Source organism: Monodelphis domestica, chromosome 5 (assembly GCF_027887165.1).
Source record: "Monodelphis domestica isolate mMonDom1 chromosome 5, mMonDom1.pri, whole genome shotgun sequence".
Taxonomy (NCBI): Eukaryota; Metazoa; Chordata; class Mammalia; order Didelphimorphia; family Didelphidae; genus Monodelphis; species Monodelphis domestica.
Window position 1 is genome coordinate 96504837 of NC_077231.1, and position 12729 is coordinate 96517565.

Sequence of the window (12729 nt, forward strand, 5' to 3'; positions counted from 1 at the left end):
CAAGGCAAACTGAAATAGAATTAGTTATGAGATGAGCATCATAATCTCAACATAACTACGAGGACAAACCTGAGAATTACCAAGAATGTAAGGATTATCCACACCCTCACAATCATGATTTATTATATTATATATTGTTATTATATGGGTTATATTATAATCAATCATCATTTTTTAAACATGTAGGCATTGTGGAGAGAGAGAGAGAGAGAGAGTGCCAGGCCCAGAGTCAGGAAGACTCATCTTCCTAAATTGAAATCAAGCCTCAGAAAGTTACTAGCTGAATGACACCAGACCAGTCATTTAACTCTGTTTTGCCTCAGTTTCCTCCACTGTAAAAATGACCTGAACAAGGAAGTGGAAAACCATTCCATATATTTACCAAAAATAAAAAAAAACAACAAACCAACTCTTAAATGAAATTATGAAGAATGAGAAATAACTGAAACAACTGAACAACAACAACATTGAGCATCTATGATGTACCACTGTGGATGCAAGAACAAAGAATGAAACAATCCCTAATCACAACGAATTTATATTTATCAGAAGGGAGATTACACCCACAATATTGGTTATATATAAAAAGTATGTAGAGATAAATACATAATAAAATTTGAATCAGTTTTGGAGTTCAAGCAAGCTGGAGGGGGTATCTAGAAAAGCTTCATGTCGAAGAAGGTCTTGGGCTTAGTCTTAAGGGAATAGAAAGAATCATTGAGGCAGAAAAGAAGAAGGAGAACACCTCAGGCATTGGGGACGGACAATACAAAGTCACCAAGATGGAGTTAGAATGTCAGGTGTGAGAATGAGAAAGTAGATCTGTGCAATTTTACAATGATGTATGAGAAGGCAGGTTGGAAAGGTAGACAGGGCTCAGGCTGTAAAGGACTCTAATATCTAGACAGAGGGCATTATCTTTTATTCTAGAGCAAAGACTCTTACTTGACCAGGAAGCCGTGGAATGATTTCAGGTCATCTGTCGACTTGGACAGGGGAAGAAACTAATTCTTTCTTTCCACATAATTGGTTTTCTTTATCATCTTCCATATTTTATGGTGTGTACTAAAAAAAGATGCTGAGAAGGTAGTCATTAGAAGTCCATGATGCAAAAAAAATTATGAATGTCTACTCTAGAGGACAAAGGAAGCCACTAGACTTGATTGAGTATGGGAGTGACTTGGTCAAATTTTCACTTAAGAAAAGTGACTTTTCCTAGTCACTTTTTTAGACAGGTGATTCAGTGAATAGAGAATCAGGCCTTTCGATGGGAGATCCTAGGTTCAATCTGACCTCAGACACTTCCTAGCTGTGTGACCCTGAGCTTGTCACTTAACCCCAATTGTTTCACCTTTACCACTCTTCTGCTTCAGAACCAATACATAATATTGATTCTAAGATGGAAGTCTAATTTTTTCTCTTTCTTTTAGAGGGAGGTTTACAGTATCTTATTGTAAATTTTGGGGAAAGTACGCATTTCTGAATTCTACTTTTTTGTGTCATCTGCTGGCCTTTGTGTGTTGTCTGTGGCTTCTGCAAAATTCCCCCCCCCCCAACTTCCCATTAATTTCTTATGCCAATCTGTGATAGATCAAAACCACAATGGGGAGAGTCATGATGTGGAAGGGATTCCTGTATTTTAAATTTCAGAATTATTGTCTGGACATGTTTCTTCCAGCTAGTTGCTGTGCAATAGATTTTAAAAAGGCAAGTACTAGACATCAGCTGCAGATGCCAAGCAGTCTCTGAGTAGGCTCTATCAAAGCTGCTATGGTTGAAAAATGCATCCCTCTGAATCCAGCCTGGATTCATATTTCTCTGAACACAGCTGGGCTACTTCTTGGGAGTCTGACCCAGGAGTCCATCACTGTGCCCACATGTGAAACTGTTCCAGCTTAGCAGGATATGTCAGAACCTCTGCTCTGCTGGCATCACTTCTGAAAATCAACGTCTTTCCCTTTTATCCTAATAAATTTCTTCTTATTCATTTCAGTCCATCATTCAAGCTCATCAAGATCTTTTTTGATCTTACCTGGGGCTCTCCCCAGAAGAAGCATTTCCTTTTGGCTTTCTTCTATCTTCTAATTTGATAAGTCTTAATCCAAGTCATTGCAGAAAATATCAAACAAAAAAGGGCCAAGAAGAATAGGCCATGGGGCTTCTTCCAGCCCAATATTGATCTAGTAATAAACACTGTTTGAGATTGGCTGGGCAACCCCTTCCAAATCCCTCCAAAGGAATCATCCTTTCCTTTGAAAGACCTATTCAAAACAACAGCTTCTTCATGAAATTTCCTTGATCACCTTCAAGGAAAAAGGGTTTGGCCAATTTGAATTCTATGAGCTCTCTGATCAGATCTTTGCTTTATTTTCCCTCATGTAGGATTCATGAATTCATATATTCACAGATTTAGAACTGGAAGGGATGTTAGCGATTATCTAATCCAACTTCTTCATTTTACAGATGACTAAAGTAAATCTGAGAGAGCTTAAATGACTTTAAAGGTCATTCAGTCTCTCTCCCACCTCTTCTGTTTTATAAACAAGGAGACTGAGGCCTGGAGAGTACAAGTGAGTTCATAGATTTAGAACAGAAATGGACTTCCAAGAGATGATCTAGTCTAATGCCCCTATCTCACTGAGTAGGAAACTAAGTCTCAGAGAGGGTAAGGGACATCACAAGACCACAACATACTCAATTTAGAACTGGAATCCTCTCATCTTCAAGGGGGAGAAGCTGAGGCCAACAGAGGTAAAACAACTTGCCTAGGATCAGTAATCAGGATTTGAACCCAGGGTTCCCCAACTTCAAATCCAGGGCTTTGTCCACTATATCACACTTTCATATTTATTGGTATCCCTTCCACTTTGAATTGAGTTATGTCCATAGCATATATTTAATAAATGATTCAATTGTGTTATCATCTAATCCTTATTCCTCAACCTTATCTCCAAAGAGACTTTGTGAAATATCTTGCTGAAAACCAAATATCATAACTCTATGGCAAAATCAGGGGTAGAGTCAGAATTAGGATACAGTAGAGATGGCACTAATTCTGGAGTTCAAGAACCTGGGTTCAAATCCTATATCTATTGTGAAATCATGTAAGTCTCTCTCTCTCTCTTTCTCTCTCCCTCTTCCCCCTTACCTTCCACCCTAGAATTAATACAGTGTATTGGTTCCAAGGCAGAAGAGCAGTAAGAGCAGGCAATAGGGGTTAAGTGACTTGCCCAGGGCCACACAGCTAGGAAGTATCCAAGGTCAGATTTGAACCTAGGATGTCCCATCTCTAGGCCTGGCTTTCAATCCACTGAGTCACCCAGCTGCCCCCTATGCAAGTCTCTTAAACCCTCTCCCTCTTGCACCTCAGTCTCTTCATCTGCAAAATGAGTAAGCTAAACTAGATGGCCTCAAAGAACCCTTCCCACACTACATATGAGATTCTCTTGGAAATTTTAGGGTTGGAAAAAAAGAAGTCAGTCTGATGAACTCATGATAGTTCATGGTTGTCCTCACATCATAGTCTAAGGCTTTACCAATCATTCTTTTAATAACCCATTTTAGAATTTTGTCCAAAAGTATGGCCTAAATAATCTTTCTTCTCCCTTTTGAAAATGTGGATGTTTGCCTGACCCCAGGCTAGTGGCAACCTCTATCTCATTCACCTTGGCTGTTCAAAAGTCATCAAAGGCAGTTTACCAGTCACAAATGTCAATCATCATCATCATAAAGGTCAAAACAATAATCTTAATAATACTTTGGCCTCTTGTGGGGGCAGTTCACTTCAGACTTCAATTCAACAAATATTTTTAAAGCACCTACTCTATGGAGGCAGCTAGATGTCTCAATGTATTGAGAGCCAGGATTTGATTCAAATCTGGTCTCAGACATTTCCTAGTTGTGTGACCCTAAGCAAGTCACTTAACACCCACTACCTAGCCTTTACTGTTCTGCCTTGGAACCAATTTAGAGTATTATTTCTAAAACCAGAGGTAAGAGCTTTGTAACCAAAAAAAAAATTTAAGGGGAGAAGGGAGAGGAAGGGAAGAGATGGGAGAAGAAGGGAAGGGAGACAGAGGGAAGGGAAAGGAAAGCAGAAAGAAGAAGGGGGAGGGGAAAGAGAAGAGAGGAAAGGGGAGGAGAGATGTCTCTGTCCTCACAGGGATAATGAGAGATAAAATATAAACAGATCGGTAATTATAAGACCATTTGATGAGAGAAAAAACAGTCTCTCTGGGAGGGGCAGGGGGCAGTGACTCATCTTCAAGGATATATTCTGGTGCTACTTCCTTGATCTTTTCTCGGATTTCCTAACTGTTAGTGGTCTAGAGTAAGAGATAAATGATGGGCAGTCTTATACACACAGCAGGACCTTAATATAATTGTGTTGAATTGAATCACTCCAATGAGTCTCTGGCAGGTTCAAATGAAGAAAACCAACCCTCCTAAGTACCTCTCCATCTCCACAGTCTGAATTGGGGTAAAAATAATATATACCCCAATTTGTTTCTTATTCAAAAGTACTTTTTAAGCTGTTGGTCAAAGCAAATGAGTTTGTCTGCCAGATGAGATCTCAATTTTCTAAGTTCATTAACGGTTGATGAACAGAAGGGGTCACCCTGGTGATTTAATATTTTGGCCTTGACTCTCCTCAAAGCCACTTAAAAAACAAACCTGTCAAGGCAGAAAGGAAATGCTATTTGATCCAATTTGTGTCCCATTTATGTACAAACTGCCAGCAAGAATCTGTTTGCTATTTACACATGCCACACTTTATTAGGGCACTGTGACCACCACGGGATGACTTGAAAAAAATGGGAAAAAAAGGGGGGGAGTGGGGAGGAATGCCAGAATGATTTTAAACATTCTGGTCTGGAAGCTACTAAAAAACCTCAAATCTGGAAGGAAACACAGTGCCAATCTACGCTCAACTCAACATATTCACTAGTCTCATTTACATGACCTTGGCTAAACCAATGAACTCAATGTTCTCATCTTTAAAATGGAGAAAATAATATCTGTGGATCGAAAAATAGTCCTAGTCTGGCTATGTCATTTTAAGGAAATTACAACCTCTCTGAACTTCCGTGTGTGTGTGTGTGTGTGTGTGTGTGTGTGTGTGTGTGTGTGTGTGTGAGTGAGATTTAATAATCTCTAAGCATCCTAAAATCATTGATTTGGAACTAGAAGGCTCCTGGCTAGTCTGGGTCTAAGTCAGGAGCTGAACTGAAGTGTCTCTTGATTCCAAGCCCACAGCACAACCTTGCTAACTCTAAGTCCAGGATGACTTGGCTGTTCTGACTTATCTCAGTCATCTCCTCACTCAGTACCATTCTCTTGGAGGTAAAACCATCCCAGACTGGTGGTACCTGTGTGCCCTATTATTAAAGTCCTCTGGGACAAGAGACACCCTTCCCAGAGTGATCCTTAGAGCTGGAATGAACCTTAAAGGTCTATTGATAATCCATCTCTTCTATTTTATAGATGATTAAACAGAATCAGCACCTACCCTGCTACCTTTATTTCCCTTCATCCATAATGCTTCCTCTCCTATCTCCATTCCTTTTTGAGAGCTCCCCTCCATTTTTGGAATGCACGCCTTCCTCACATCAAAATTCCCAGTTTTGTTCAGGGCTCAGATGAAGCTTCTACTTGAAGTCTTTTAATTGATTCCTCTAACTCCAAGAAACTTCTCCCCTAGTAGTTATTTTATACATGTATTGTCCCTGTCTGTAAATGCCTTAGAGGAAAGACATATTTGTTTTTAATTGCATTTGAATGAAAATTTTGGGAGTAAGAGAATCATGTTTCAGGGGCATAGTGGATAGAGTACCTGGTCTAGAGTCAGAGACACCTGAGTTCAAATTCAGCCTCAAACACTTACTCAGTGACCTTACATAAATCATTTCCCCCTTCTTGATCTCAGTTTCCTCATCTGTAAAATGAGCTGGATGAGGAAATGGCAAACCACTCCAGGAACTTTGCCAAGAAAAACCTAAATCGGGTCACAAAGAGTCAGACCTGACTGAAATGACTCAACAACAAAGGACCATGTCTTAGGTAAATTCAGTTAGTGGACAGGGTGCTTGGCCTGGTATCATGAATATCTGAACTCAAATATAGTTTCTTACTAGAAATCTAGACACTTATGAGCTGGCCCTGGACAAGTCACTTAAACCTCCACTTGTCTCTGATTTCCCAACTATAAAATGGGGATCATAATAGCACCCACCTCCTTGTTGTGAGGATCACATGGGAGGAAATTTTAAAAACCCTTAGCACAGTGTCTGGTACACAGTCAGTGCTAAATATATACTGATTTTCTTCCTTGCTTGCTCTTTCTTCTCTGCATCTCAACTTGAGTGTTTAGGTCAGGGGCTGGGACCATAAGATCCATTTTACTTCTGCCTTCCTGTGCCTAGCACAGAGTAGGTGCTTGATAAATGCTCATTGACTGATTGACTTCTAATGGTAGGTCAATTGAAAGTAAACCAAACTGGATGATGGGAATCCCTCCTCCCCCACCCTCAAGTTCTGGTTCTGGTCTAGACTCTGCCACTAATTTCCTGCATAGCCTTTAGAAAGTCATTTCAACTTTCCAAAACTCAGTCTTTTCCTCCATAACAATGGGTTCCTAGAAATTATCTCCAAGATCTCATCTCCCCTTCTAGTCCTAAGATCTCTGCCACCTTTCAATCCTTTGAATTTAGGAAGCTAATATTCTGATTCCTTTCTACTGTGTTTCTCAACGACACTGTGGGAAAGTACTTTAAAAGACTAAGACTGTGTTCTATAAATGTATGGAATAATCATTCACTTCAAATTAACAAACGGCCTTTTTTAAAAAAGTGAAAATCAGCCCCAAGGAGAAATGAGACATTCATCAAAGCCATCCCCTTTGTTGATCTCCGTCCCAGTTAAAGGCCTAAGTAGGCTACCCCATTAAGATGCAGGCAAAGACAGTTTCTAAGCCATCACAGAAGCCTATGTTAACTAGGATACTCAATTTTTTTTTCTGTCCTTAAAATCATTTTGTAGAAGAAGAGAACTAAAAAGATTCTCTGATCCTGCATAATAAATAGATGAAGAAGGGAAGCCCATTGTATTTTTCTCTCTCTATGTTCCTCACCAGTTAGCATATGTGATATAAAAAGATAGACGAGGACCTAGAAAGGTGAAGAGTGATTGGTAGTACCATGACACAGAGGGACATGGACCACATTGGGAATCAGATCACTTGGGCTCCAAATCTGAGCTACTCTCTTACTAGCACCCTCCTCACTAGGGTGACTCCGGACAAATTATTTAATTGTTCTGCATTCCAATTTCTTCATGTACCAAATGAAGACCAAGTAGGTGACTTCTAAGTTCCATTGCAATCCCCAGATTGTCATTTTCAAGGGCATGGGTTAACCTGGGGGGCTCCCAAGAAACAGTGGGTCTGCGAACTCTGCATTCCAGCTTGACAACAAGTTTATACTAGCTGTTCCTCTTCTAAGACATTCTATTTCCCACTGTTTGCCTTTAGAGAACAACAATCAGGCCCCTCTACCTAGAATGTTTTTTTCTTCCCCTGGGTCTTTCAGAATCCTTCATTCCCTTCAAGGCTCATCTCAAATATGACTTCTTATAGGGCGACAGACTCATGATTTCCCATCTTTTTGAGTCACAAGTATTATTAGCCCCATTTTATAGATGAGGAAAATGTCCTGGATTTACTCAGTTGTTCCAAAGCCATCGAATGTATTTTGTATCTATCTTGTGGACTTATCTGTGGATATGTTGTATCCCCCACATAGAAAGTAAACTCCTTGAGGTAAGGGACAGTATGTCTTATTTCTGCCTCCAGGACTAAAAATAGTATATATATATATATATATATATATATATATATATATATATATATATATATATATATATATATATAGTATATATAGATAGAGATAGAGATATAGAGATAGAGATATAGAGATATAGATAGAGATATAGAGATAGAGATATATAGAAAGAGAGATTATATATAGATATAGATATATATAGTACTTATTAAAAGCTTGATTGTTCTGTCATTAACAAATATTTATTAAATACCTAAGCCATCACAGAAGCCCACGTTAACTAGGATACTCATTTTTTTTTCTGATGTTAAAATTATTTTGTAGATGTGTTGGATACTGGGCTAAGCACTGAAGATTAAAACAAAAAACAAACAAGGAAAAAGTTCCTGCACTCAAGGAGCTTATAGTCTAATTGGACAGACTATATAAACAAATATATATAAAGCAAGCTATATATAGGATAAAAAGAAAATACTTTTAAAAAGGAAGATACTAGAATTAAGAGGAGTTGCAAAAGGCTTTCTGTAAAAAAATGGGATTTTAGCTGGGACTTAAAAAAGCCATGGAAGAGGTAAGGGAAATCATTCTACACACAGAGGACAGAGAGAATATGCTGGGACCAAGAGATAAAAATGCCTTATTCATCAAATAGCCAGGACGAAAGTGTCACTAGCTTGAATGAAAATGGGCATTAGATTATGAGCTCACTGAGGACAGAGATTGTTTTTAATCTCTTGGGGATACAAATCCCCAGTCTGGTTAAATACAAGCACTTTGATTGGACATCATTTTCATTGTCCTCATATAAATGGCATTCATATAGACATTAGCTATAAAACAGTTATGTCATTTATAAGATCCCTTCCTACTAGAATTGACCCCAGATTTGCCACAAACCACTTCTGCGATGTTGGAAAAGTAAACTTTGTGTTTCAGTTTTCTCATTTGTAAAAAGGAGTAGGATTAGATGGCCTCTGAGGTTCCTTCCAGACCTAAATATGATCCAATGAACTTATACTGACAAGGACAAAGTCATGATTCCATTAGATCTAGCTTGCTCTAAATCATGCTTCAAATGCTATTTACTTGTCCATTAGGACACCAAGTAGTGCTGTACAAACATTTTGCCTCCTACCCTTCTGCCTTCCACCCTTCTCCCTCATCTCCCTTCTTTCTTTTTTGGCAATAACTAAACGCAATGCTACCTTGCTAATGGAGAAGACATAATAATTACCGTCCAATGGCATTACCCATCAGTTTTGTGATTGTTTAGATTTAAAATCCCTTCCCTGAATATAATTTTTCTATGTGGATTGTTTCCTCCTATTAGCAATGAAGTTCCTTGAACTCAGGGTTGGCTTCTTTATTGTCCATCTCCCAAATACTGAGCATACTCTCAATAGATACTAACAGATATTTGATAAATGCTGTCTGATTAAATGTTCATTTATTCACTGATGGATCCTCCTCACCAAACTGAACGACTCTCTCTCTCTCTCTCTCTCTCTCTCTCTCTCTCTCTCTCTCTCTCTCTCTCTCTCTCTCTCTCTCTCTCTCAGGAATCCCATAATTGGAATTGTTTGGTATATTGAGAGGTATCTGGATGATAACCCATCCAGTTACATCTTTCTCACTCTATTTAACTAACCTCTCCATAGGGGCATATCCAAAGTGTTTGGGACCTTCCTCTCCATCTCTTCACAATCACAGTTGTACACCAATCCATGGTGTCTTTGATGACATCATTTGCATCACTTTTCATGCCTGTTTGAATCTTTATCAAAAACCCATTCACAAGGGGCAGCTGGATCACTCAGTGGATAGAGATCCAGGTCTAGACAGGGGTTCAAATCTGGCCGTAGACACTTCCTAGCTGGGTAGCCCTGAGCAAGGCACTTAACCCCCACTGCCCAGCCCTTGGAACTGCCCATATGCCTTGGAACTGATATTGATTCTAAGACTGAAGGTAAGGGTTCAAAAATCCAAAGAAGCAGAGTTATGGTGCCCATGTTTCTCCTCATTCCTTTCAGAAAGTTAGAATTAAAGTAGCCTTCCTCATGCTGTGTTTCTTATTTTTGCTTGACCATTGTTCTCTTTTTCCTTGTTACATAGGCTGGCTCAGTGAGGAGATTGGGGGTTGAGAAGATGGGGGGCCAGGATATCACTACATCCCGGAAATAACTTTGGTGTTAAAACAAAAGGCTTCAATAAATCTTAGGTATTTTTAAGGGATTATTGAGCACAACCACATTTCTTAAAATCCATAGGTCCACTGAGCATTGGCTTATTTATGCCTCCAGACTAGATGACTTCCAGAAATCCCTTTGAATGCTATGATTCTTATTCTTCATCCCACAGCAAGGCGCTGCTCACTTTCATTTCTTGAACACTATCAATTTTACTCTTTCTAAATAATAGATACTGAAAGTCTATGGCTTACAAAGAACTTTTCTTACAACTATCTGGGGAGTCACTGCAGGAAATGCCACTGTAGTTATACACATTTTACAGATGAGGAAAATCAAGGCTTAGAGACAGTAATTAATTTGCTCAAGGTCACCCAACTAGCCTGTCCTCTCTGCATCAGTTCTATAAAGGCAGGAACAAATAGAATACATCAAATATACAGTTACAGCCCCACACATTCTTACTCTGACTTTTGGTAGCTCAAGAATAGAAGACGAGCCACTGTCCAAAGGAACCAGAAGGGAAACCACCAACAGTGACACAAATACTGCTTGCCCTTGGCACTGCAGTCAAAACATCTGGGACCAACATCTTCTGCAAGATTGTAAAAACGGGTTGGGGAGCTCTCAGTGAGTTCCTGACAATTAAAGGCTGAGAAGGTTCTTTGTATTCTATAGCTCTTGACTTACATCTCAGTTTCTTTCCTTTTCCTGGGTGTATGAAGCCACATAGGACCACCTGAGCTTGTTATTGTGGCCTGAATGCACCATCTTAGATTTGTCTTCTATTCTTATTAAATTTCATTCTATGCTATTGTTGCTCTTGAATCAAGTAAATTCTTGTTGCTGAGAAACTCTGATGTTTCAAGGTATCATGGTATCACCAAAAAGGCATTGAAAAAAAAAAGAAATAAAGAAAAGGCATTGAATCCAAAAGAATGTAAATTCTCCAAAGGCAGGAATACTGTGTTTTTGTTATTTTAACCTGACACATAGTAAATAGGCACTTAGATAATGTTTGTTGGTTAAATGAAGTTCACATTGTTTGGCTATCCTTGCCTCCCTTCATCTGTACCCCTACCCTACCCCCAATTCTGGAAATATAGGTCATACGCAACTCTTGCATTGTTCCTAGATTGGGGGTATCAATACATCCTCCTGTAGGAATAACACATTCACCATTCCTACAGCTTTTTGGCAACGACGCCCTTCCTTGGCTACCACTTCTTCATTATACTATAAGCTGGGGCAGGGGGCACAGCTAGGGAGCTCAGTGATTTGAAAGCCAGGCCTAAAGAAGGGAGGTCCTGGGTTCAAATCTGGCCTCAGACAATTTCTAGCTGTGACCTTGGGAAAGTCACTTAACCCCCATTGCCTGGTCCCAACCACTCTTTTGCCTTGGAATCAATACACAGTATTGAGTCTAATACAAAAGGGTTAAAAAACAAAATAAAACATAATCTGCTTGCAATTTGGGGCTGTCTTTGCTTTAATATTTGTATGTCTAGTGCTTGGCATATGCTTTTTTCATTCATTATTTCACTCACTGGATTTATAGCCTTAAGAGAGAATACTTAGTGAACATCTGGAAAAGAAGGCAATAATTACAAAGATTCAGTGGGACTCCATCAACAACTAACTTCATTTTTTTAAAGACTGAGTTAGACTACATTCTATTCACTACTCACACTACTCTAGCCTCAGATGTTTCCTAGCTATCTTCTACTGGGCAAGTCCCTTAACCTTTCTCTGCCTTAGTTTGCTTATCTCTAAAATTGGGATAATAATAGCACCAATCTCTTAGTGTTATTGTGAGAATAAAATGATATAATATTTGCAAAGCACTTTGCAAAACTTAATATGATATCACACTACTATTACTATAAAAATCACCAGCACCATTACTACCACCAGAAATTACTACTTCCACTTCTACCACCAGTACCATCACTAGTCATCCTACCCCCCCACACTATACTTCCTCTCTTTGCAGATGAATCTTCCTTGTGCACTGATCTTATCATGTCACTATTTTGCTCACAAACCTTCAATGGCTTTCCATTGTCTTCAAAATAAAGTCCAAATTCCCCAGCCAGAAATTCAAGATCTTTCCTGGTCTGACCCCAATCAGTGCTTCCAAACTGATCCTCTGTGGATCTGTGTTTCACTAATACAGGCATGCCCTCCGACAATCTCAACCCACACATACATCCTCAAATCATGTCTAGGACCTCATGTATATCAGTCACAAGAGATCTACTTGTGGTCCTTGGGGTCTTTCTCAAGTTCTCTTGTCATTGCATGGATACCAATGAAGCATCCCTCAACAGTACTCCCAAAGTGCCTCATGCTTTAACCAAATTGGATTACTTATTCATCCTTATATACATGCACCAAACTTCCCTCCTCTGCTTCTCTGATTTCATTCCTATGCTGTTTTCTTCCTGTGAAATGTCCTCTACTTGTTGAAAACCTTTTCATCTATCCTGACCAGCTAACTGAATACAAGGTCAAACAGACAGTGTATGTAGTCCTGGAACCCAGGTCTTCCTAACTCTGAGGACAGCTCTCTAGCAGTTCCACAACTCTGCCTCTCATTTTACAGATGAGGCTACTGAGTCTCAGAGAGGTTAAATTACTTGCCCATAACCATAAACAGAGACTTAATTCAGATTCCTGTTTTCTCATTCCAAATGTAACATTTT

At 39.2% G+C, this 12729-nt stretch overlaps 1 protein-coding gene across 1 annotated transcript in view; it reads right to left on the minus strand.

Annotated features, from left to right (window-relative positions):
• The window catches only part of LARGE1 (LARGE xylosyl- and glucuronyltransferase 1), a 612082-nt gene that overhangs the window by 449816 nt on the left and 149537 nt on the right, over positions 1-12729 (minus strand). The gene's annotated exons all lie outside the window — the stretch shown is intronic.